The sequence below is a fragment of the Entelurus aequoreus genome, linkage group LG03, assembly GCF_033978785.1.
Source record: "Entelurus aequoreus isolate RoL-2023_Sb linkage group LG03, RoL_Eaeq_v1.1, whole genome shotgun sequence".
Lineage (NCBI taxonomy): Eukaryota > Metazoa > Chordata > Actinopteri > Syngnathiformes > Syngnathidae > Entelurus > Entelurus aequoreus.
In genome coordinates this window covers 52,684,040-52,706,345 of record NC_084733.1, presented here as the reverse complement: position 1 = coordinate 52,706,345, position 22,306 = coordinate 52,684,040, and the positions used below count along the sequence as shown (strand labels likewise).

The 22,306-nt window shown below is 41.3% G+C and overlaps 1 long non-coding RNA gene across 2 annotated transcripts in view; it reads left to right on the top strand.

Annotated features, from left to right (window-relative positions):
- LOC133646601 (uncharacterized) overlaps positions 1 to 22,306 on the top strand; it is a 23,914-nt gene extending 1,608 nt beyond the window's left edge. The window contains exons 2-4 of one of the 2 annotated variants that reach the window (XR_009825322.1): positions 672 to 752; positions 21,933 to 22,119; positions 22,201 to 22,306. This is a non-coding gene — a long non-coding RNA (uncharacterized LOC133646601). Of the gene's footprint in view, positions 1 to 671; positions 753 to 21,856; positions 22,120 to 22,200 lie in introns of both variants that reach the window. The other variant, XR_009825323.1, reaches the window with a different exon arrangement.

Sequence of the window (22,306 nt, the reverse complement as noted above, 5' to 3'; positions counted from 1 at the left end):
AAAATTTCCATTTGCAAGTTTCACTTTTTGATAACCATCAACAAGCTTGTGGAATAATTCAGAGTGAATATTTACTACTGAGGAGTTGCAGTGTTTATTTAAATAATTTAAATATATTACACAGACTTTCTTTCCATTGAGTTGAAGGCAAGAGTTTTTGGGAAACCATTTCAAAGGTTTAATTTCATAGAATCATATACTACTGTGATTATATGCATTGAGTGTTAATTCAAGGCCAAGACAAAATATCGAGATATATATTGTGTATCGTGACATGGCCTGAAAATATCGAGATATTAATAAAAGGCCAGCCCTACTTCCAATGTGTTTGTTACGTATTTTGTGGCTTCAAGTTGTGTGGCAGCTTTATATTATTGTTTTGTGTTGTTTGCCTTTGTTGTGGCTTTTGCATTTGTGCTGTAGCTGAAAGTTTTTGTGTTGTAATTTAAGATTTTGTCTCGTTTGCGTTTCTTGTGATCTTTCTCGACCACTGTAGCTATCCGCTATTTTTGTTTGATGACGTCACAGTAGGGCAAATAGATTTAATATTTAATGTCCTTATTTTTATAAGCACAGATCAATATACTTTAAATTTAGGAATATAAATTGATATATTGATCAATAGTTACACCCCTATTATTTACGATCACCTCATCTCACTTTGTTTGCAGCCTCGGAACAGGGTTGTAATCTGTCTTTTGTATACAGTACATAAAGCAGTGGTTGCTGGCATGAAGTAGCTTCCTGGAAGGGTGAGTACAAAACAAACACAAAGTAAACATTTGTCAGATTGTTTACTGAAGCGTTCAAACATCAGTACAAACACACACATGCATGCATGCAGTGGCGCTGACTGTTATGTGATCACTCCTCTACCCTTTTACAACAAGGTTTGTCAACTCGCGGCCCAGAGAAAACATCTGGCCCATCAGAATTGTATTATAATGTCTATCTATAAATATCCATCCATTTTCTACCCTGCTGGTCTTCATTGGGGTCGTGGGTAAGCTGATGCCTATCTCAGCTGATTTTGCGCAAGAGGTGGGCTATATAAAGAAAAAAAAACAGTCACACTTATGGACGATTTAGAGCAGGGGTCTCAAACACGCGGCCCGCGGACCAATTGCGGCCCGTGAGACGTTATTTCGCGGCCCCTACCTTAATATGAAAGTTTAATGTTAGTGCAGCCCGCAAGTTTTAAATGAATGGCGCTTGACAGCGTTGTGTGCGGAGCTGAAGGAATCTACCAATCACGGTGTGGTATGTGGCTCTCAACAATATTGAGGGCGTGTCGTGATGGCACTGCCTCTAGTGTTCTCTAGAACCTGTCGCACCGTCTTTTTCTCCATACAAACAGACACATGTTGTATGAGGCTTCTGCAGGCACACACAAGTGATTGCAAGACATACTTGAGCAACAGCCATACATGTCACACTGAGGGTGGTTGTATCAAAAACTTTAACACTGTTACTAATACGCGCCACACTGTGAACCCACACCAAACAAGAATCACAAACACATTTCAGGAGAACATCCGCACCGTAACACAACATAAACACAACAGAACAAATACCCAGAATCCTTTGCAGCCCTAACTCTTCCGGGCTACAAAAACACCCCCGCTACCCCAAACCCGCCCACCTCAACCCCACCCACACACACCTCACCCCCCCGCCCCATCTCCCGAATCCGGAGGTCTCAAGGTTGGCAAGTATGTATTGACGTCACTTGCGTGATGCAAGCAGAGAAACATTTTGCCGCTTTTCCACGACACCCGCACACGCTATTCCTCCCTCCCTTCCTGCCTCCCTCGCTCGCCCGCCTGCTCGCTCCCGCCCCCGTTGTAAACAGTCCGGGCGGGGAAGAAGAGCGGTCCGGTAGCTTCCAAAGCACTCCGCCGAAGGACCGAGCGACAATACAAAACTGTGGTGCACTGGACCCCAGCGCTGATACTCCGACAGAGAGTCGCTGGGCGAATCAGACGTGTAACACGTTAGTGGTGATGTTAGCCCGTTCGGGGATAATTGTGCTACCGTAACTGTAAACTCCACGGCGAGCCCCCCCCCCCCCCCCCCCTTCCTCCCGTTGGCTCCAGACAGAGACGATTTTTGTTATTTGGGTCCAAAATACCCCTGCGTTAGTGGAAAAGCGGCAAATGAGTGAAAGCGACAGAAACGTTGCCATGGAGACGAGGGTTTTCTTACGTGCTGCAGTCACACCGCGACACCTGTCCGTCAGTAATAAAGTCCCTGATAACCTGGACCAATTCAAACCGTTATTTGAGTTTGAGTTTGAGTTTATTTCGAACATTTGTTTTCTTTTTATTGTTTAATTTGCCTGCGATGAGGTGGCCCGATTGTAGCTGAGATAGGCTCCAGCGCCCCCCGCGACCCCGAAGGGAATAAGCGGTAGAAAATGTATGGATGGATGTTTAATTTGCATAGCCTCACACGATGAACAGTACATATATTTTTATATGACGCCGGATAACACAATTCGGGAGTGTTGCGTTTGACCAGATGTTCCTCCAAGTGGGATGTAAAACGCTGGTCAGTCCCAAGTTCCTTAGATGACTATAAACTGAACTCAAAAGTACCACCAAGGACAGGATAGGTATTTTGTAATTTATTTTCAAATATTTGAGAATAGAGACCAGCCTCGAACAACACATATAAATGCGGAGCCCAAGTTGATCTGAAAACTTCCCGTAAAACACTCTCCTCTTCAATACCTCCCCCCCCCTGCCCTCACTTGTCTCACCTCAAACACATGCTCATTGTGCTCCTTATCTAGAGTCGGCCTGAAGGGAAGCAAGGAGGATTCCTTCTCTCTGCCTTCCACCCCAAGGCCATCCCCAGTGCAAGCACTTTGTCATGAGATGATTAGAAAAGCAAAGAGTACAATATGGAACATTAGCTATATGTAATATGACTATTAAAATTAATAAGTAACACAAAATATGGATATATGAAGATATATATATATCCTTCAGGAGCCGTCCCTTTTTTTGCGCTCGCGATCCCGGTACTTTCCGCCGACCGCCGTGTTGCTGTAGGTAGGAAAAGCGGAACGACACACATTGCGGAATTAACATTGTTCTCCGTGCGTTGGCTAAATACCAATATATTCCACAATCCCAAACATGTCTTTTTCAAAGCCTGCAGTGAAGAGAAAGGTTAGTGATGAGCAAAGAAATTCCAGGAAAAGTGGGAGATGCAATATTTCTTTGTTGAGCACAGGGGCACCCCGACGTGTCTTATTTGCACAGAGAAAGTTGCGGTGCACAAGAAATACAATTTGAAACGTCATTATACAGCTAGACATGCTGAGGAGTATGCAAAATAACAGGGAGATGAGAGCGCGAACCGGGTTGCAAATTTTAAAACCAGTCTACTGAGGCAACAAGATTTCGTCAAGAAAGCAAGCGAAAAAAGCGATGCAGCAGTCAAAGCTAGCTACATGGTGAGTGAGATGGTTGCTAGGGCGGGAAAGCCATTCAAAGAAGGTGAATTAATTAAAAAGTGCATGTTAGATTTTTTTAAAGAAATCTTTTCTTGCGGCCCAGCCTCACCCAGTTTCTGCATCCAGTGGCCCACAGGTAAATTGAGTTTGAGACCCCTGATTTAGAGTCTCCAAATAACCATGTGCTTCTTTTCAATTATTTTTTGTTACACCCCTCCTTAAAAGAAGAAACTATGTCAACTGTCAATCAACATATTCTTGTCTCTATAGAGCCACACATTATAACACTATGCAATAATTTACTTTAAAAAATAATTGGCTTCATGCAGACAGACTCAGAGCTTTTGTCTACACCAGGGGTGCCCATAACGTAGATAGCGAGCTACCGGTGGATCGCTCAGGGTCTGTCAGTCGATTGCCAGCCAGGCATTAAAAAAATAGTCCTAAATATTAGCGATCATCAAGCTTCACTATGGCGTCACTTCCGTCACTTGATTGACACTCCCGGCACCCGAGGATCTTGTGAGATGACGCTGGGTGCTGTGAGCTCAGTATAAATAACAAAACGACTGACAGGAAGGCGAGAAACACTTTTTATTCCAACAGACTCTCACGCCGTACCTGCTGTCAAAAGCCTATAGACTGACCGCACAGCATCTGTCTTCACAATAAAAGTGCTCCATCCTGCCTGCGCTAACAAAATAAGAGTCTCACGAAGCTAGCAAGCTACGGAGTTTGCCGTCAATATATTTTTTGCAATGTGTTTGAAAACAATTATGGAAGCCGGATAAACAACATGCCAAAAACCAAACATTTTCATGTCGTATTGGGCAGTAAAGAGGAAATGTTTCCCCTCCACAATGTAAATTCGAAAATGTGGGAGTTATCAGCACTCCTGTGAATCCCGTCCGATTCCAATCAATGCAAGTCATCCGAATAAGGTAATACACCAATTTATATTTTTGCCTTCATAAAAGAAAATAATCTATATGTTATGGTTATGGTTATGTTTTGAGTTTATTTCGAACATGCATACAATTGCAAACATGCTTGTATTTTTATAAAAAACCTTTAACATGTTAACAAAAAGATCTGTTTCATAAATAAATGTAAATATATATATATATTAAGGCTGCAGCTAACGATTATTTTTCTATCGATTAATCTATAGATTATTTTTTTCGATTAATCGGTTAATCTATATATTATTTTTTCGATTCATCTATAGATTATTTTTCCTTTTACCGATTATTTTTTATTTTATTTTATTTAAAATGAAGATGAAAAAATAAAAGTAGGCCAGTTTTTTCAAAAGGCATGGCTTTTATTTACAAAAAAAAAAAGTATGGCCACTCAGTCAACATTGACAACAACATGAGAAAATATTCTGTAACAATGTAAACATTTAAAACTTTTAACATTTAACAACATTAAAAGTAGCTTATTTGCTTTTTAATGTGCAAATATAAAAGTCAACATCCAGTGCAAATCTTAATATTCTGCAATAGTATAAGCATTTCAAAAGTAAAAGTATTGCTTATTTTGCTTTAAAATGTGCAAAAATAAAGATAAACATCCAATACAAAAAAGTGCAAAACGAAATATTCTGTAACAACAGTATAAACATTTCAACAAAAGTGAAAGTATTGCTTATTTGCTAAAATGTGCAAAAACAAAGATAAACATCCAATACAAAAAAGTGCCAATCTAAATATTCTGGAGCACTGTAAACATTAAGTATTGCTTTTAAAATGTGCAAAATAAACATCCAGTCCAACACAGTACACAATAACCAATTCTACTCATTCCAGTGAGTGACTAACAGTTGTAATGAAGAAAGGTTAGCATGTCTACTTGCTTTGCTTCTTTTCTTGTTTACAATATTCCCAGCAGCTGAAAATAGGCGCTCAGAAGGGGTCGATGTGGCTGGAACTGAGAGGTAATTAGCCTTCACCTCAAACCAGGACTGCGAGCGAGCTGAGCTGCAGTTTAAGTTTCTAGTAGGTCAACGGGCTCATAGTGATGTTACTAGTAGTTGACTGGGAGGTGTTTATTATCATTTGGGGAGAGTCCGCTGCCTGATGCTCACCTGCTAAACACCTATTTGCTCGACGCTGAAGCGCTGACTACATGCGCTATGAATACGCACTGCTGATTGGCTGATAATGCTTCGTGTGTACCAATCAGATGGTTGTGTGGGTGGGACAATGCTGCATGTGTACCAATCAGATGGTTGTATGGGTGGGACAATGCTGCGTGCTGAGACAGAGGCAGAGGAGCAAAGCAACTTGTTAAGACTTTAGCAGCTAAAGTTAGCTTTAGCTTAGAAACTCGTTCGGTACACCCCCGTACCGAACCGAAAGCCCCGTACCGAAACGGTTCAATACAAAACACATACCGTTACACCCCTAGCAGATACAAATGACACATTCATGTTTTTGTGTAATGATGACAACATATGCTAACGTGGACGATTGACTATTGATGGTTTTCTTTTCAAATGTTCGTTCATAGCCGTTGTGCTGCTATGATAGGCCATTTCCGCTCGACACAGTGTGCATACAACAACATTATTAGGCTGTGTATTGAAATACTCCCACACTTTTGACGACTTTTGGCGTGCGTTTTTCCCCTCGCTCGCACAGTCTGCTTTGCGCTCCGCCATGACGGTAGTGTGACGTAATTATGCGACGCGTCAACGCACAAAAACGGCGTAGACGTATTTACATAACCGATGACGTCGACTACGTTGACGCATCGTTTCAGCCTTAATATATATATATATATATATATATATATATATGTATTTGTATATATATATATATATGTATATATATATATATATATATATATATATATATATATACATACAAACATATATATATATATATATAGATATGAAGATGAGGTAGCTCGCCTGCTGAAAAAATGTGGGCACCCTTGGTCTACATCATGCTCTTAAACTGAATAAATAACTGATAAAAAAAAAAAATTATACCGTAATTGTAATGTAATGTAATAATACATAATAACAATACAAATAAACATTTTAAAGAATACAAACTTTTATTTCTAATTACATTGTCCTGTAATTGGAAGGTATATAACTTTGTTATACAACATTTTTTATTTTTGAAATACAAAAATAAAATAGACTCATTTCTGTTAGCAAAAATTTAACCCACATAAATATTGAACATCTCAAAGAAAAAAAACATTTCTAGTTGGAAAAACGAGATCAAACATTGTCTTTTGTTTATTGTCATCATGTGATCACAGCATTTTCGCTCGTTTGTCCGTGTTGATGGACGCGTATTTTCCATTCCATTTGAAGCTGAAATATTACCACAACGGGACATTTGGCTTTCTAATCATTTTTTCCCCTCTAATTTTTGTTACTTTGCAGCACTTCTTAGTTCTAACTGGCGAGTCGCGAGTAAGGACGCTGTTTGAATGTGCTTCCTGTGTGTGTGTGTAAGTGAGCTGTCTCGCTCTCCGCCCACCGAAACAAAGACTGAGTGACTGTAAAGAGGGCTGACTGCGTTCAGTTAATTCTGCTGTTAAACAAATGCGCTCAGGTGCAGAGAGCAATGGAGAGAGTGAGACGTCTTTCTCCCTGTTTGAAGCAAGAGACAAACAACATGAGGCTTAAAATTTCTGATTGGCGAACATGCCTGTGAAATGCTTTGACAGCGGAGAAAGAAAATAAAAACCTCAGCCTCTTGCAGTTATTTATTGCACTAATGAAAACCTCAATGTCGATTTAATGTCAGTCCTAGACTGAATCAACCTAACATGCATATTTTTCGAATGTGGGAGGAAGCTGGAGTTCCCAAAGAAAACCCATGCATATACGGGGAGAACAGGCAAACTTCATACAGAAATGCCCAAATAGAGATTCAAACCCGATATCTGGACTGTACGGCCAACATGCTAACAACTATGCCAGTGTCCCCTTAATAGGCGGCCACACCCGGACCGGTCCACAAAGTTTTATACCATGTATCACCCAAATGTAAACTATTCAGTCTTATTAGATAAGTGATAATTTTTGGAGGACTTCTCATGAATCTGTCTGTAATGATATGACACCCCTCTTAGTTGAAACATACCACCCATGTAAAATTTTGTTTAAATTTGTGTATTTTTTCAAGCAGTGTACAATGTTTTGGCCCCAATATAGCTCAAGAATTTGGATAGTTAGCGTTAGTTGTCATATAATGAATATTCTATCATAACGACAACATGACTGCAAATGGTTTGTTGCTTCTCTTGAACAACTTTTGTATGTGTGCACATGCTTCCTGCTCGTATGTGTTGACGAGGTGGGTGAGTGACGGCCATAAACACCAATCATTTTATTTGGGCCGGTAAAATATTTTATTACAAAAACTTAGTAATTGTGAAAAATATATAGACAGTTTGAAAACAAATATGGTCTGATAAACTGCTAATAGTAATATCCATCCATCCATTTTCTACCGCTTATTCCCTTCGGGGTCGCGGGGGGCGCTGGAGCCTATCTCAGCTACAATCGGGCGGAAGGCGGGGTACACCCTGGACAAGTCGCCACCTCATCGCAGTAATAGTAACATAAGATAGACAATTATACTTTTTTAGTTTAGTTTACCACACAAAAGGTTTCTCCACACCTTTTGTCTGCGTTTTCAGTTTTTTTCCCACCTTTTGTGTACATCCTTAGTTTTTTTTTCTCACTCCTTTTTGAGTGTGGTTTTTGTTATTTTTCTTATTATTTCTTCTCTGCGCTGGGGTCTTATTCCGGCAAAGCCGATCGTGACAAATCTACTTGCAAACATGAAAAACAATGCCTCTACTCTGCGCTCATTAACTTTGGACAGACTTTCTATAATCACAACCAGCTCCTGTGTGATTTGACTGCCGCCTTCCAGCGTGTTGACTCATCCGGAAAGATGTGACGCTGGGACCAGGACGTTCCCCTCTCCTCTCCCGGCTAGTCCTCCGACACACGGGAGTCCAATATTTGTCACTCTCCCCATTTAACCGGTGAGTCTAGTTCCTGCGAGCAGTTCCTCCATCAGTACACATTGGTTTTTGACCAGCAGTCTGTTTCCAATTCCTCTGACCAGGCTAAAATAGCAGTTATCATGAGCCTATTATCTGACAAAGCCACTGCCTGGTCCATGGCAGTTAGTAAGAATGCTCCCGCTGCTTACTAAAGAAATTATGAAGTTGTTTGATCACCCCCTAAAAGGCTGCGGATCAAGGCAAGCTCTCTGTGGCCGCATACTCCGTAGATTGTCCGTATTCTAGCTGCAGACAGTGGATTTGGTTACGCTGTTTTATGCAGCATTTTTTGCAAGAGATTAAATTGTCGAATCAAGAACGAATTTGCTACCCGTGACGAAACTGCTGGCCTTGACACACTCATTAACTTAGCTTTTTCTCTTGATGACAGAATTTGCGAGTGCAATAGAGAAGATGCGGCCGGAGTCAACCCTGTAATCATTCCTGCCATACCACCACTCGTCAGCCTAACAACGCTGTGCCAATGCAGCTCGGGGCACAAGTCACCACTGCGGAGCGAGCTCGTCTGTGAAGATTACGCCACTGTCTTTTCTGTGGAAGTCCGGATACCATATTTTCAACTGCTCCATTGGTCCTCCCAGCCAGACATAGTTACCTGTTGCTAGACTCTATAACGTGTCAGGTCCGGACCAGTCCGTATTAAGTGACTATATTTCCTCGTCTCACGCAGTGGGTATCATTCGCCCTCTTCTTCTCCGCTCTGGGCCTTTTTTCCATTGAGAAAAACATTTAATCTTTGCGGCGCTTTAATGACTATTATTGTCTAAACGACATAACTGTGAAAAATGTTGTCTTGGAAAACGTTTCGCCATTCATTCGAGTAGGCTTAATTTGTTCGTGCTCATAGACTTAGATTGGTCAGAGCTAGTCCAGCGGTCGGTGCCAAATCCCCCAATATTTATACTCCAAAAACCAGGAGGGTGTGCCTGGGCAAGGATGGTGTCGCCCTATCGTAGTTAGAAACGTTTTTCAGCCTTGACATAGATGGCTTCCCTCACTCCTCTTCCGTACCATCCGTTCTCCTTGTCCAGAATCTGTACATTTTTGTTCTCAAAGGAGTGCTGTTTCTCCATGAAGTACAAGTAGACAGCTGAGTCTTGGCCTGAAGAGTTTGTTTGTATGCTGTGCTATGCGTCAGCTTAGTGGTTGTTTTGTTTCCCCAATATATGAATAAGTGCATTCATCATTACACTGGATTTTTTTTGTGTGTGTGGGGTGTCCGTCCTATAGGATGCACCCATATCTGTCTCAGGGTGTTGCATGGTTTGAAGTAGGGCTGGGCGATATATCGATATATGCGATATATCGCGGGTTAGTCTCTGTGCGATATAGAAAATGACTATATTTTGATATTCGTAAGCGCACCTTCTTACATACGTCACATACTGTCACGACATACGTCACATACGTATACGCCCTCCTTGAGCAGAGAGGTAGCAGCATGGCTAAAGTTAGCTGTGATGCGAGTGGTAATACGAGAGAAAGAAGGTGCGAATCTGGTAACAAATGAAGGAATAATCAATTCCCAAGAAAAACAGCACGGGGTCCATCGTCTGGCGGTGGTTTGGCTTCAAGTGGGAATATGTCGAACAGACAACCGTAATTTGTCAAGTGTGGGGCGAAAGCGTTTCTACAAAAAGTAGCATTACTGCTAATATGTAGCATCATTTGAAAAGTCACCTGCTAGAGAATGAAGAGTGCTTACTCCGCATGTCAAGATCTCTGTTCGGTGCCACACCATCAAAATGCCCAGGCAAACATTTCCACATCAACACCGTATGATAAAAAGAGTCAACAAAAGGAGATAATGTCCGCTGCCAAAGGGTCTGAGGGAAGCCCCATCTGTGTGTATTTTTGGAAGGCCATAAATACCAGCAATGGTATTTATGACCTCGGATAAGCGGCAAAACGTCTTCCAAGACAAACCAAGTGGTCCAGTTGTGATCGATTTTCACTGAATTAAGACTTTTGCAATGCTTATCACCTGGGGAGAATTAAGGAGGGAGATGAGTGGAAGAACGCTTATAACACCCCTATGGGGTATTTTGAAAATGTAGTTCTGTCTTTTCTCCTAACTAATGTGCCCACAGTTTTCCAAAATCTAACGATGTCCTCAGGGACTTGATTAATCAATTCTGTGTTGTGTACTTTGACGACATTCTTATCTTTTCCAAAAATCTCTAAGAACATGTCCATCACGTCTGTCTCGTCTTAAAGCGGTTATTGGAGAATCGGCTATATGTCAAAGCTTAGAAGTTCAAATTTCACCTGCCATTGGTGTCGTTTCTGGGGTTCATCATGAAGAAGGGCCATCTTAAACCTGACCCTGCCAAAATCCAGGCAGTGGTCGAGTGAGAGTCTTCAGTCTTGTGCCTTACCACATCGCCTCACAGCAGCTGAAAGGAACTATGATGTGGGGAATACAGGAGTGGAGGCACTGGTTGCCAAAGACTTAATTTCCGCCAAGCACAATAGTCACTGTTTCTCACACGCTTCAACTTCTCTATTACCGACCGACCTGGCTCTCGTAACACTAAGAGTTTACGGTTCTGCCGCTGAGGAAACCACACCGGAGACCATCATACCTGTGACTCTAATGGGAGTTGGAGAGAAGGGTATCCAACAAAGGTCCAATACAAAGGTCCCCGACAACGTTCCTGCGGGCAAGCTGTTTGTACTTAATGAACTGTGATCTGAAGTCCTGTAGTGGGGACACGAGTCAAAAGTGTCCGCTCATCCTGGCGTGAGTCGGACTCTGTTTTTATTCTCACAGAGATTCTGGTGGCTAGCGATGGGAAGAGACATCAAGGACTTTGTGAATGCCTGCTCCGTCTGTGCCATAGGAAAGGCCTCTCATCGCCCTCTAGTCGGTCTTCTTCATCCTTTACTTATTCACTCAAGACCGTAGTTCTCCAAACCACTCTGGATATCATTACAGGCCTGTCAGTTTCCTGGGGAAAGTCTGTCATACTCAATTTGGTCGATGGGTTTTCTAAGGTGGCTCACTTCATTCCCCTGTGCAAACTACCTACATCACTAGTGACTGCCCAACTTGTGGTCAAACATGTTTTCCGCACACGTGGTATCCTGCTGGACGTGGTCTCGGACAGGAGACCCCAGTTCGCAGCTCAAGTGTGGAAGGCTTTTTGCAAGGCATTAGGGGCTACCTGGAGCCTCTCATCAGGATACCATCCCCAGACCAAGGGCCATACGGCGTGGGCTAACCTGGACCTGGAGGCTGCACCTATTGTCCTGGTCCTCCCACCTCCAATGGGTGGACTACGCTCACAATTCCCTCACCTCTTCCGCTATATTTATGTCTCTTTTTAAAGTTGCCTACGGTTACCAGCTACCTATTTTTCCTTTTCAGGAGTCCCTCCACCAGCACATTCGCCGAGCTCATCGGGTGTGGCGGGATACTAGAGTGGCTCTGTCTTGGACGGCAGCCTGAAACCTTAGGCTGGCAGATCGCCACAGAACACCTGCCGCACTTATCAACCTGGAGAAGATGTATGGCTGTCATCTCGGGACTTACCATTGGCTGACTCTTCAAAGAAGCTTTCTCCCAGGTTTGTGGGGCCTTTTGAGATCACCAGAATTATCAGCCCTGCGGTGGTCGAACTCCAGCTGCCCCATCTATCAAGCGTCACCCTGTTTTTCACGACTCCAAACTCAAGCTGGTTACCACCAGTCCGCTGTGCCTTTTTTCGACGCCTCGTCCCCCTTCACGCATGATCCATGGTCACTCAGCTTATACCAGACCTGGACATTCTGCGGCCGCATCCGGCCCTTTGTACGTCCCTGTCCGGCCCGCGTGAGGCCAATCATAAATTACAAAATACATTTAAAAAAGTATCTATTTCGAGTGTGCAATACAACGGTGCTGCTTTTGTTTTGAAAAGCGTTATTTGTATTACTTCCGTGTGGACGTATGCTCGTGCGCGCAGCGGCAATCACAAATTACAAAACAAATTTAAAAAAACATCTATGTCGTGCGTGCAATACAACTGTGCTGCTTTTATTTTGAAAAGTGTTATTTATGGCCGTATGTCCTGTGAGTGAAGGTGCACAGCGACAAGTGATGCCCGGTTATCCCCGAGACGCTAAAAAAAGAAAGGTTGATGACGAATGGTGTGTTTTCAACAAGACATGGACTGCACAGGTTGCTGTGTTTAAAGAATATAGTGTAACGACCTGCTGAAGTTGATGTTGTGTTGCGTAAATGAGGAGTGAGGATGGACGTGCGTGTGGAAGGAACGAGATAAGTTGAGCTGTGTTAGTATAGGTTGTAAGGCTGAAACGACGCGTCGACATAGTCGACGTCATCGGTTACGTAAATACGTCGACGCTGTTTTTGTGCGTCGACGCGTCGCATATTTACGTCACACTACCGTCATGGCAAAGCGCAAAGCAGACGATCAAAGCAGACGATGCGAGCGGTGCGAGCGAGGGGGGAAAAGCATGCCAAAAGTGGTCAAAAGTGTGGGAGTATTTCAATAAACGGCCTAATAATGTTGTTGTATGCACACTGTGTCGAGCAGAAATGGCCTACCATAGCAGCACAACGGCTATGAACGAACATTTGAAAAGAAAACCATCAACTAGTCAATCGTCCGTGCGAGCATACGTTGTCATCATTACACAAAAACATGAATGTGTCATTTGTATCTGCTAGGGGTGTAACGGTACGTGTTTTGTATTGAACCGTTTCGGTACGGGGCTTTCGGTTCGGTACGGGGGTGTACCGAACGAGTTTCTAAGCTAAAGCTAACTTTAGCTGCTAAAGTCTTAACAAGCTGCTTCGCTCCTCTGCACGCAGCATTGTCCCACCCACACAACCAATACACACGCAGCATTGTCCCACCCACACAACCATCTGATTGGTACACACGCAGCATTGTCCCACCCACACAACCATCTGATTGGTACACACGAAGCATTATTAGCCAATCAGCAGTGTGTATTCAGAGCGCATGTAGTCAGCGCTTCAGCGTGGAGCAGATAGGTGTTTAGCAGGTGAGCATCAGGCAGCGGACTCTCCCCAAATGATAATAAACACCTCCCAGTCAACTATTAGTAACATCACTATGAGCCCGTTGACCTTCTAGAAATATAAACTGCAGCTCAGCTCACTCGCAGTCCTGGCTTGAGGTGAAGGCTAATTACCTCTCAGTTCCAGCCACATCGACCCCTTCTGAGCGCCTATTTTCAGCTGCTGGGAATATTGTAAACAAGAAAAGAACCAGAGCATGTACACATGCTACACTTTCTTCATTACAACTGTTAGTCACTCACTGGAATGAGTAGAATTGGTTATTGTGTACTGTGTTGGACTGGATGTTTATTTTGCACATTTTAAAAGCAATACTTAATGTTTACAGTGCTCCAGAATATTTAGATTGGCACTTTTTTATATTGGATGTTTATCTTTATTTTTGCACATTTTAGCAAATTAGCAATACTTTCACTTTTGTTGAAATGCTTACACTGTTGTTACAGAATATTTCGTTTTGCACTTTTTTGTATTGGATGTTTATCTTTATTTTTGCACATTTTAAAGCAAAATAAGCAATACTTTTACTTTTGAAATGCTTATACTATTGCAGAATATTAAGATTTGCACTGGATGTTGACTTTTATATTTGCACATTAAAAAGCAAATAAGCTACTTTTAATTTTGTTAAATGTTAAAAGTTTTAAATGTTTACATTGTTACAGAATATTTAGTCATGTTGTTGTCAATGTTGACTGAGTGGCCATACTTCTTTTTTTTGTAAATAAAAGCCATGCCTTTTGAAAAAACGGGCCTACATTTATTTTTTCATCTTCATTTTGAATAAAAAAATAATAGGTAAAAGGAAAAATTAAAATTAGTGGGGTAATCGTCGCTTTCTCGGTCCGAATCGCTCTCGCTGCATTGTAAACAATAGGGAAATTTGAGCAGCCCTCCAGCCTGTGACGTCACGCTACTTCCGGTAGGGGCAAGGCTTTTTTTTATCAGCGACCTAAAGTTGCAAACTTTATCGTCGTTGTTCTCTACTAAATCCTTTCAGCAAAAATATGGCGATATCGCGAAATGATCAAGTATGACACATAGAATGGATCTGCTATCCCCGTTTAAATAAAAAAAAATCATTTCAGTAGGCCTTTAAACAACTGGTTAAACTAAGGAAGAGTAAATACAGATGTAAATAGTCCACTGTGTAAAGTTGTTTATGAATGTCTTCATTACTTTATCTATTAATATACTATACATTAGTACATAGTTTGCTATATTATTGCAGATACTTTCAAAATGTGCACTTAATTCTTACTATACTTACTCTCACAAAAGTTTTGAGCAAATCAATGACTTGCAGTCAGGGGCGTCACTAGCTTTGAAGGACAGGGGGGGCTTAGCCACCAGGAAATGCACAGGATGCGAGCGAACATAGCGCACGAGCACAAAACTTCACAAACGGCTAACAAAGACTTAGAAATTATTCATTGTTATTATTATTATTTCAGTCGGTTTATTTTCAATCTGTGTTCAGAACAACAACAAACATGGGTTTGCACAGTGATATTTTGTTTACAGCATCAACAAGAAACAATTACTTGGTGAATGGAAGCATCAAAGAATGCCGTCTGTTTTTAAGGGTGGCAAATCGGTCTATCACTCTGTTGTGACTCAGATGCTGAAGCTCGTTTTTTTCAATTGACATGACTGCAAGACTGTGAAGTCTTTTCTGACCCATTGTTTGACGCGGCCAGGAATGCAGCTGACGCAGTGCACTAAAGGACCTCTTACTTTATATAGATTGTACAAGAAGCACAAAACTTAAAAACTAAATTATTTACAATTGCAGACACAAGGTTTCGTGCAGCTTCACTCATTGTAAAGGAAGATGGAAGTCCACTCAGGAGAAAAATGACTACAAAGATGGTGTCTGGGTTTTTGTTATATATATACGTATTAGGTCTTTATATATATATATATATATATATATATATATATATATATATATATATATATATATATATATATATATATATATATATATATACACTACCGTTCAAAAGTTTGGGGTCACATTGAAATGTTCTTATTTTTGAAGGAAAAGCACTGTACTTTTCAATGAAGATAACTTTAAACTAGTCTTAACTTTAAAGAAATACACTCTATACATTGCTAATGTGGTAAATGACTATTCTAGCTGCAAATGTCTGGTTTTTGGTGCAATATCTACATAGGTGTATAGAGGCCCATTTCCAGCAACTATCACTCCAGTGTTCTAATGGTACAATGTGTTTGCTCATTGGCTCAGAAGGCTAATTGATGATTAGAAAACCCTTGTGCAATCATGTTCACACATCTGAAAACAGTTTAGCTCGTTACAGAAGCTACAAAACTGACCTTCCTTTGAGCAGATTGAGTTTCTGGAGCATCACATTTGTGGGGTCAATTAAATGATCAAAATGGCCAGAAAAAGAGAACTTTCATCTGAAACTCGACAGTCTATTCTTGTTCTTAGAAATGAAGGCTATTCCACAAAATTGTTTGGGTGACCCCAAACTTTTGAACGGTAGTGTATATATATATATATATATATATATATATATATATATATATATATATATATATATATATATATATATATATATATATATATATCAAATAAAACAAATGGCTTATCGATAAGCCATTTTTTATTTATATATTTATTACAACGCCAAAATTGGCCTAACAACGCCAATGGTTATAATTCTGTAGCACTTTGAGATTTGGAATCAAATGTAAAGTAGATTACAAATAAAATATATTATATAAATAAATTATATATATATATATATATATATATATATATATATATATATATATATATATATATATATATATATATATATATATATATATATATATATATGTGTGTCCTTATGTAACATTACCGGAATGATTGACAATTAGGAGGACCAATAGTCAACATGATCCACCCATGATTGACAGTTTAGCCTGCGTAGGCATACACACGTTGCATGTGGAATTAAAATGAAGGAGAGCGGCTGTGTGTTTCCCCTGCAATGCTCTCCTTTGCGGGCGATTCGCGCCACTGGCACTGGCAACACTGAGGTTGACTTTTGACAGAAGAAGTCTGGAACCTAAAACGTAGACGTGTCTATGAATTTTCTCAGTCATCCATGTCATTGTCATCTCAGGGCATCCAATCGATCGCAACTGGACTGTTTGGTTTGTCTTAAAAGACATTTTGCCGCTCATCCAAGTAGGCTTCATGAGTTCATGCTTATAGACTTAGATTAGTCAGATTTAGTCTTAGATTTTGATTTATACTCCAAAAAACAAGTGGGTGTGCCTGGGCAATGATGGTTTCACCCTTTCGTAGTGAGAAAAACAACTGTTTTGATGTAAATTAACAATCCTAACTGTCAAAGCCAACGACAGTCATTGAAATGGAATTTCCCCTCGTTAGCGTTGAAGTATTGTGTGGCAGAACGATCGCTGTGGATACACGACTACCATTCCAAAATACTCTGAATCCCCCACGTAAGCATTCCATTCAGTTGTAAACAAATGGTACAAATGGCATTCTGGTCAATGATGAAGGCACTGATTCATATATTGGAGAAACAAAATAACCACTAAGCCGACGTATGGCGTACCATAGACGGGCAAACTCTTCAGGCCAAGACTCAGCTGCACCTCAGGGAGAAATAGCACTCCTTTGAAAACAAAAATGTACAGATTCTGGACAGGGAGGACAGATGGTACGAAAGAGGTGTGAGGGAAGCCATCTATGTCGAGGTTGAAAAACTATCCCTGAACAAAGGAGGTGGTCTGCGACATCACCTGTCTCCCACATACAAGACTGTCCTTTCAACCATTCCTAAAATACTCTGCAATTTAGCCTCCAACAAATAACAGAATGTTTCTAACAGGACTTAGTTAATTAGAGTTGTTTTTTGTGCCATTTGTTTACAACTGAATGGAATGCTAACATGGGTGATTCCGAGTATTTTGGACAAGGATCGTTCTGCCATAGAATACCTCAATGCTAACAAGGTGAAACTACACTTCAATGACTGTCGTTGGCTTTGACAGTAGGATTGCTTGTTTTTGCATCAAAGCACTTGTTTTTCTTACAACGATAGGGCGAAACCATCCTTGTCCAGGCACACCCTCCTGGTTTTGGAGTATAAATATTTGGGATTTTGGTACCAGTCACTAGACTAGATCTGACCAATCTAAGTCTATGAGCATGAACTGATGAAGCCTACTGAGGTATTGGCACCTGCCACTAGACTAGATTTGACCAATCTAAGTCTATGAGCATGAACTGATGAAGCCTACTCGGATGAGAGGCGGAACGTCTTCTAAGACAAACCAAACCATCGATTAAAATCCCTAAGATGTAAAAGCAGGCCAGCAGTAAGCTACACCCTTTTCTTCTTTTTCTTACACGGACACACACGGAAGGAGGTGAAGTGGCAGTACTTAATTAAATGTTTTAAAAAAATTATAATCATACATAAAATACATGTGTAACAGTTAAATATACATTTAATATATTTTTTTATGGTTTTATTATGTTTTTTCCCCCAAAATGAGAAGCCTGCTTACCCTCACCGCATGTCCATGCTTCAGTGTTTTTATATTTCTCCAGGCATATTCTAATACTAAGGAGTGGATGCTGTCTGTTTAGCTAAAAACTAAATTGGACTGCTTGAATGACATCTGTGCTAACCATTTTGCAAAGTGGTGGGGAAAATGTAGCAGTCCAATGACAAAGGGTTAGCACATTTTTAAAAAGGTGTCATCTGCTCTGCTGAGATAGTGATAGTGAAAACTGAGTGGATCTCTGTTCCGTTTAAGCAGGTCAACGCAATCAAGAAAAACTAAGCCCTTGACTAACAATTCTCTTAGGTGTGGACAGGGTCCAAACGTAACAGCAGCATTTAACTTTGATTGTGCCGTGAAACAAATTTAAGACTCGTATTGCTGGTGCGTTTATAAGGGAAAGTCTGTGCCTTTTGACCAGTTATGGGGAACAGTTCTAGTAAAGAAGGATCCCTAGGGTAACCTTTGTTGGAACTTATGACTATGAATGGTTACCGGAAGTCAGTCCCTACATCCCTATATTGCTGCCTCATTTTGGTGCTAAATAAATGCATTTACACAGAAGTGCAGCAAATCCAGACAAAGATTCACAGATTAAAGGGAAACTGCACTTTCTAGGGAATTTTGCCAATCGTTCACTATCATTATGAAAGACATGATGACGGGTGTATTTTTTTTAATGCATTTTAAATATTAAATAAATGTAAATAAAAGTCAGCTTAAAGCAAAGCCAATGAGAGCTCCATTATTTCGGCCATAAAATCTGATAAATAAATATTCAAAAAGCGCCAACAATACTCCATCTGCATTCCGTGATTTGAATATTAACCAAGTATTAATGATATTGGTATTATAAGTGCTAACTCATACTAACTATTTATAGCGACGCGGTGATCACAAGCTTGTGTGCCGATTAGAAATGATGTTCGAAAACCGGATCTCCCGATGCTTCGATAAGAAAAGAACCGATTTCATGGATTCAAAGCCGTTATCGACGCCACTATACCGTATTTTCGCAACCATAGGGCGCACCGTATTAAAAGGCGCCGTGTCAGTTACGGGTGCTATTTCTGTATTTAACACATAAATAAGGTGCAGCGTATTTTTGGGCGCAGGCATGGTTAAACATACGCTAGCTTAAAACACACGCTAGCATGCATGGACACTGTTTTAAAAAGGCAGCAGGAGCAAAGCTGAGTTCGGTTGTACTTTATTGAAGTATTTCTCAATGTACTCACATTATTTTTTGATCAATCCTCATCCACAAATCCATCAAAGTCCCCATCTTCTGTGTCCGAAATGAACAGCTGGGCCAGTTCCCCATCAAAAACGCCAGATTCCCTCTCGTCATTTTCAAAGTAAGTCTCTTTGCCGTGGAGCTCCTCAGAAAAGATGCTGGCTTTTGCGAAAGCTCGAACATCACTGCAAGCAGACACGTTAGCTCAAGCATCCACGATCCATTCACAAATTGTGGCGTAACTCGCCCGACGCTGCCTCCCAGTTTTCTGTCATCCATCGCTCCCATGACGCTCACAACTTCACTTTGAACGTCCTGTTTACACCCATGTCCAGCGGTTGGAGTTCCTTCGTCATGCCTTAATGATGACTACAGTTGGAAACTTTTCTTTCGGTAGCGTCTTCCCCTTGAAAATCAGCATAGGTCGCAGTTTCTGTCCATTAGCATAGCAAGCTAGCACAACAGTAAAAGCCGACTTCTCTTGCCCCGTTGTGCGTATCGATTCGCTACCGTCCTGGTCCCCTTCTTCTCCACAGTGTGCTTCACCGGGATGTCGAAAGTCAGCGGCACCTCTTCCATGTTGGTGATGTGTTTTTCTGCAATTTTTTTTATTTACAACGCACATTGCAGCACTATATGCTCACTGGGGGCGTGCCTTTAGTGTCCTCTCTCACCTAAAACCTTCACCCTTTAACGTCCGCATGCTGTCCTCAGTCACGTCCGCTTTTCGTCCATATAAACAGCGTGCCGGCCCAGTCATATAACATCTATGGCTTTTGGAACTCAATGCACACACAACGACCTATCTGGATTCGATAAGAGATTCGATAAGGAATCTGTTCGATAAGAGGATTCGATAATGGCATCGACATAGATAATTTCTTAACGAACATCATCCCTAGTGCCGATGTTTACATCATTGAGTGGTCTGCTGCTTCCTCGCTTCCTTGCTCCCTGTAAATTCATTGTAGATCATAAATCATGCATCTCACCTGAAAAGTAGATGGCTGAGAATATAATCTGAGAAGTTGGGAGACTTTGACAGCCATTTAAGACCTGGAACTGGCAAGGACGACACGCAAAGTGTTTGTCCCCCCTGCGTCGTCTCCCCACCCCGTTTCTTTGCGAAGATTATGAGACAATTTTCACCTAAATGGGAATCTATGAACATCCTAGCAGTCGGCACCCCAATGACAGCAGACCTTGCACAGTAAATTATGTTTTTATTGTGTTTGTTGGTTCTCAAAAAGTCTGCAGTGAGCTGAAATCAGTGTTAAAGAAAGAAAAAGCAAACGTGATGCATTTTTTAAATTAATGCGCCGCGTATGCTTAAAATTATCAAAATACGTAAATATTAAATGGTATTACAGATGTGCCTGTTACTACATTATAGGGTTGTTCGGTATACCGGTACTAATAAAGTACCGCGATACTCATTGATTGAAATCGGTACTATACTGCCTTGGAAAAGTACCGGTACCGTTCTTTCATCTGAATCCCCGCTGTGTGGCGGTGACTACAGAGCCGAGGCGCATGATGTTGAGTGTATCAAAACGCACATACAAAGTGCATACAGCAATAACATCTTGGAGAAGAGGAATGGCAAAAAACGACAATTCTACTGGTTAATAAAGAGTGTGCGTGAAACACAAAAGGGAGGTATTTGGGCTTCAAAACTAACGGTAAAGGGGACACTTTAAACACGGAACCGCCGCGCTTCAAGTGTTGTTTTAAAGCACGCCTCGCCAAATGTGGCAATTAGTATTACCACCTTCGCTTCAAACTTAGGTAAATATTTAAATAATAAGCATTCAGATATGCACAAGGAGTTTAAAGAGTGACAGGTAATGATGTTGTTGTTACACTTTTCCTGCTGTTTGGCTCCGGTGTAGATGTTCCCTTCAGGGTCGATGTTTTCGTAGGGTTAACACACTTCACTTTACCCGTCATTGGGTATGCTAAGCTCCACTTTCACGTCAGAATGACGAGACCGCCGATTTGTGACAATCTGGTTGTTTTATTATTAGTTTTGCAGGACACAACCGGATCTGTTCATCCTTCTACCGCGCAGTGCAGGCGCTACCGCTCTCTCTCTGTGCTCGCCCACTCACTCACTGACATCACTTAGCCAACATGTTGCCAATCTCTTTAACACACATACACTACTCCCATGAGTTAACCTGCTCCTCTGTTGTGCACATGTAGATACATAACATGTAGATACATAACATGTAGATATGAAGACGTTCACACAGCTGCTTGGATTGATGCCAAATATTAGCGGAGTTAAAACTGCCCAATTAGCAGTCAACTAATATAAGTGAAACGACTAAATTTTGTAACAAATTGCTACAATTTGTGTTTCATCTTTAACAAAAGTATGTTTTACCTGCTACATGGCTTATCTGTGTACATGTATCCATAGTTTTTTTTTTAGTACTTACTAATAATTGTTTTTGTTTTTCTTAAAGCACAGACCAGGAGTGGTAACCATAAATTATAAATTATGAAACATTTTGTCACGGCCTGGACTCGAACCCGTTTTTTGTCAGCTGCCATGATCTCCGCTGACAGCACGCTCAGACACGCCCCTGCTCGCGCGGAGAACAGCACGCCCACGCAGCGACAAGCCTGCAGACAATCGGCAATCTGCACACCTGGGACTGATGAGGGCGAGCTGGATAAAGGACCAGTGGACCCAGGGATCCTTGCAGGAACTTAGTTTCTCGATGGTGAACCGTAAGCGACAATCTTTATGCTCTCTCCGTGTTCCCTCTCCGTGGCTTGATTTTTCCCATGTCTTCTCCCTTGTGCCCGCAGTGTTTTCCTTCCGTTGCCCAGGATCTCGACTGCCTCCCTCGATTCTCGAGCCTATCCCTGCACTGGGATAGGCTCCAGTAGATTTATGCTGCTTTAACATCTGCTG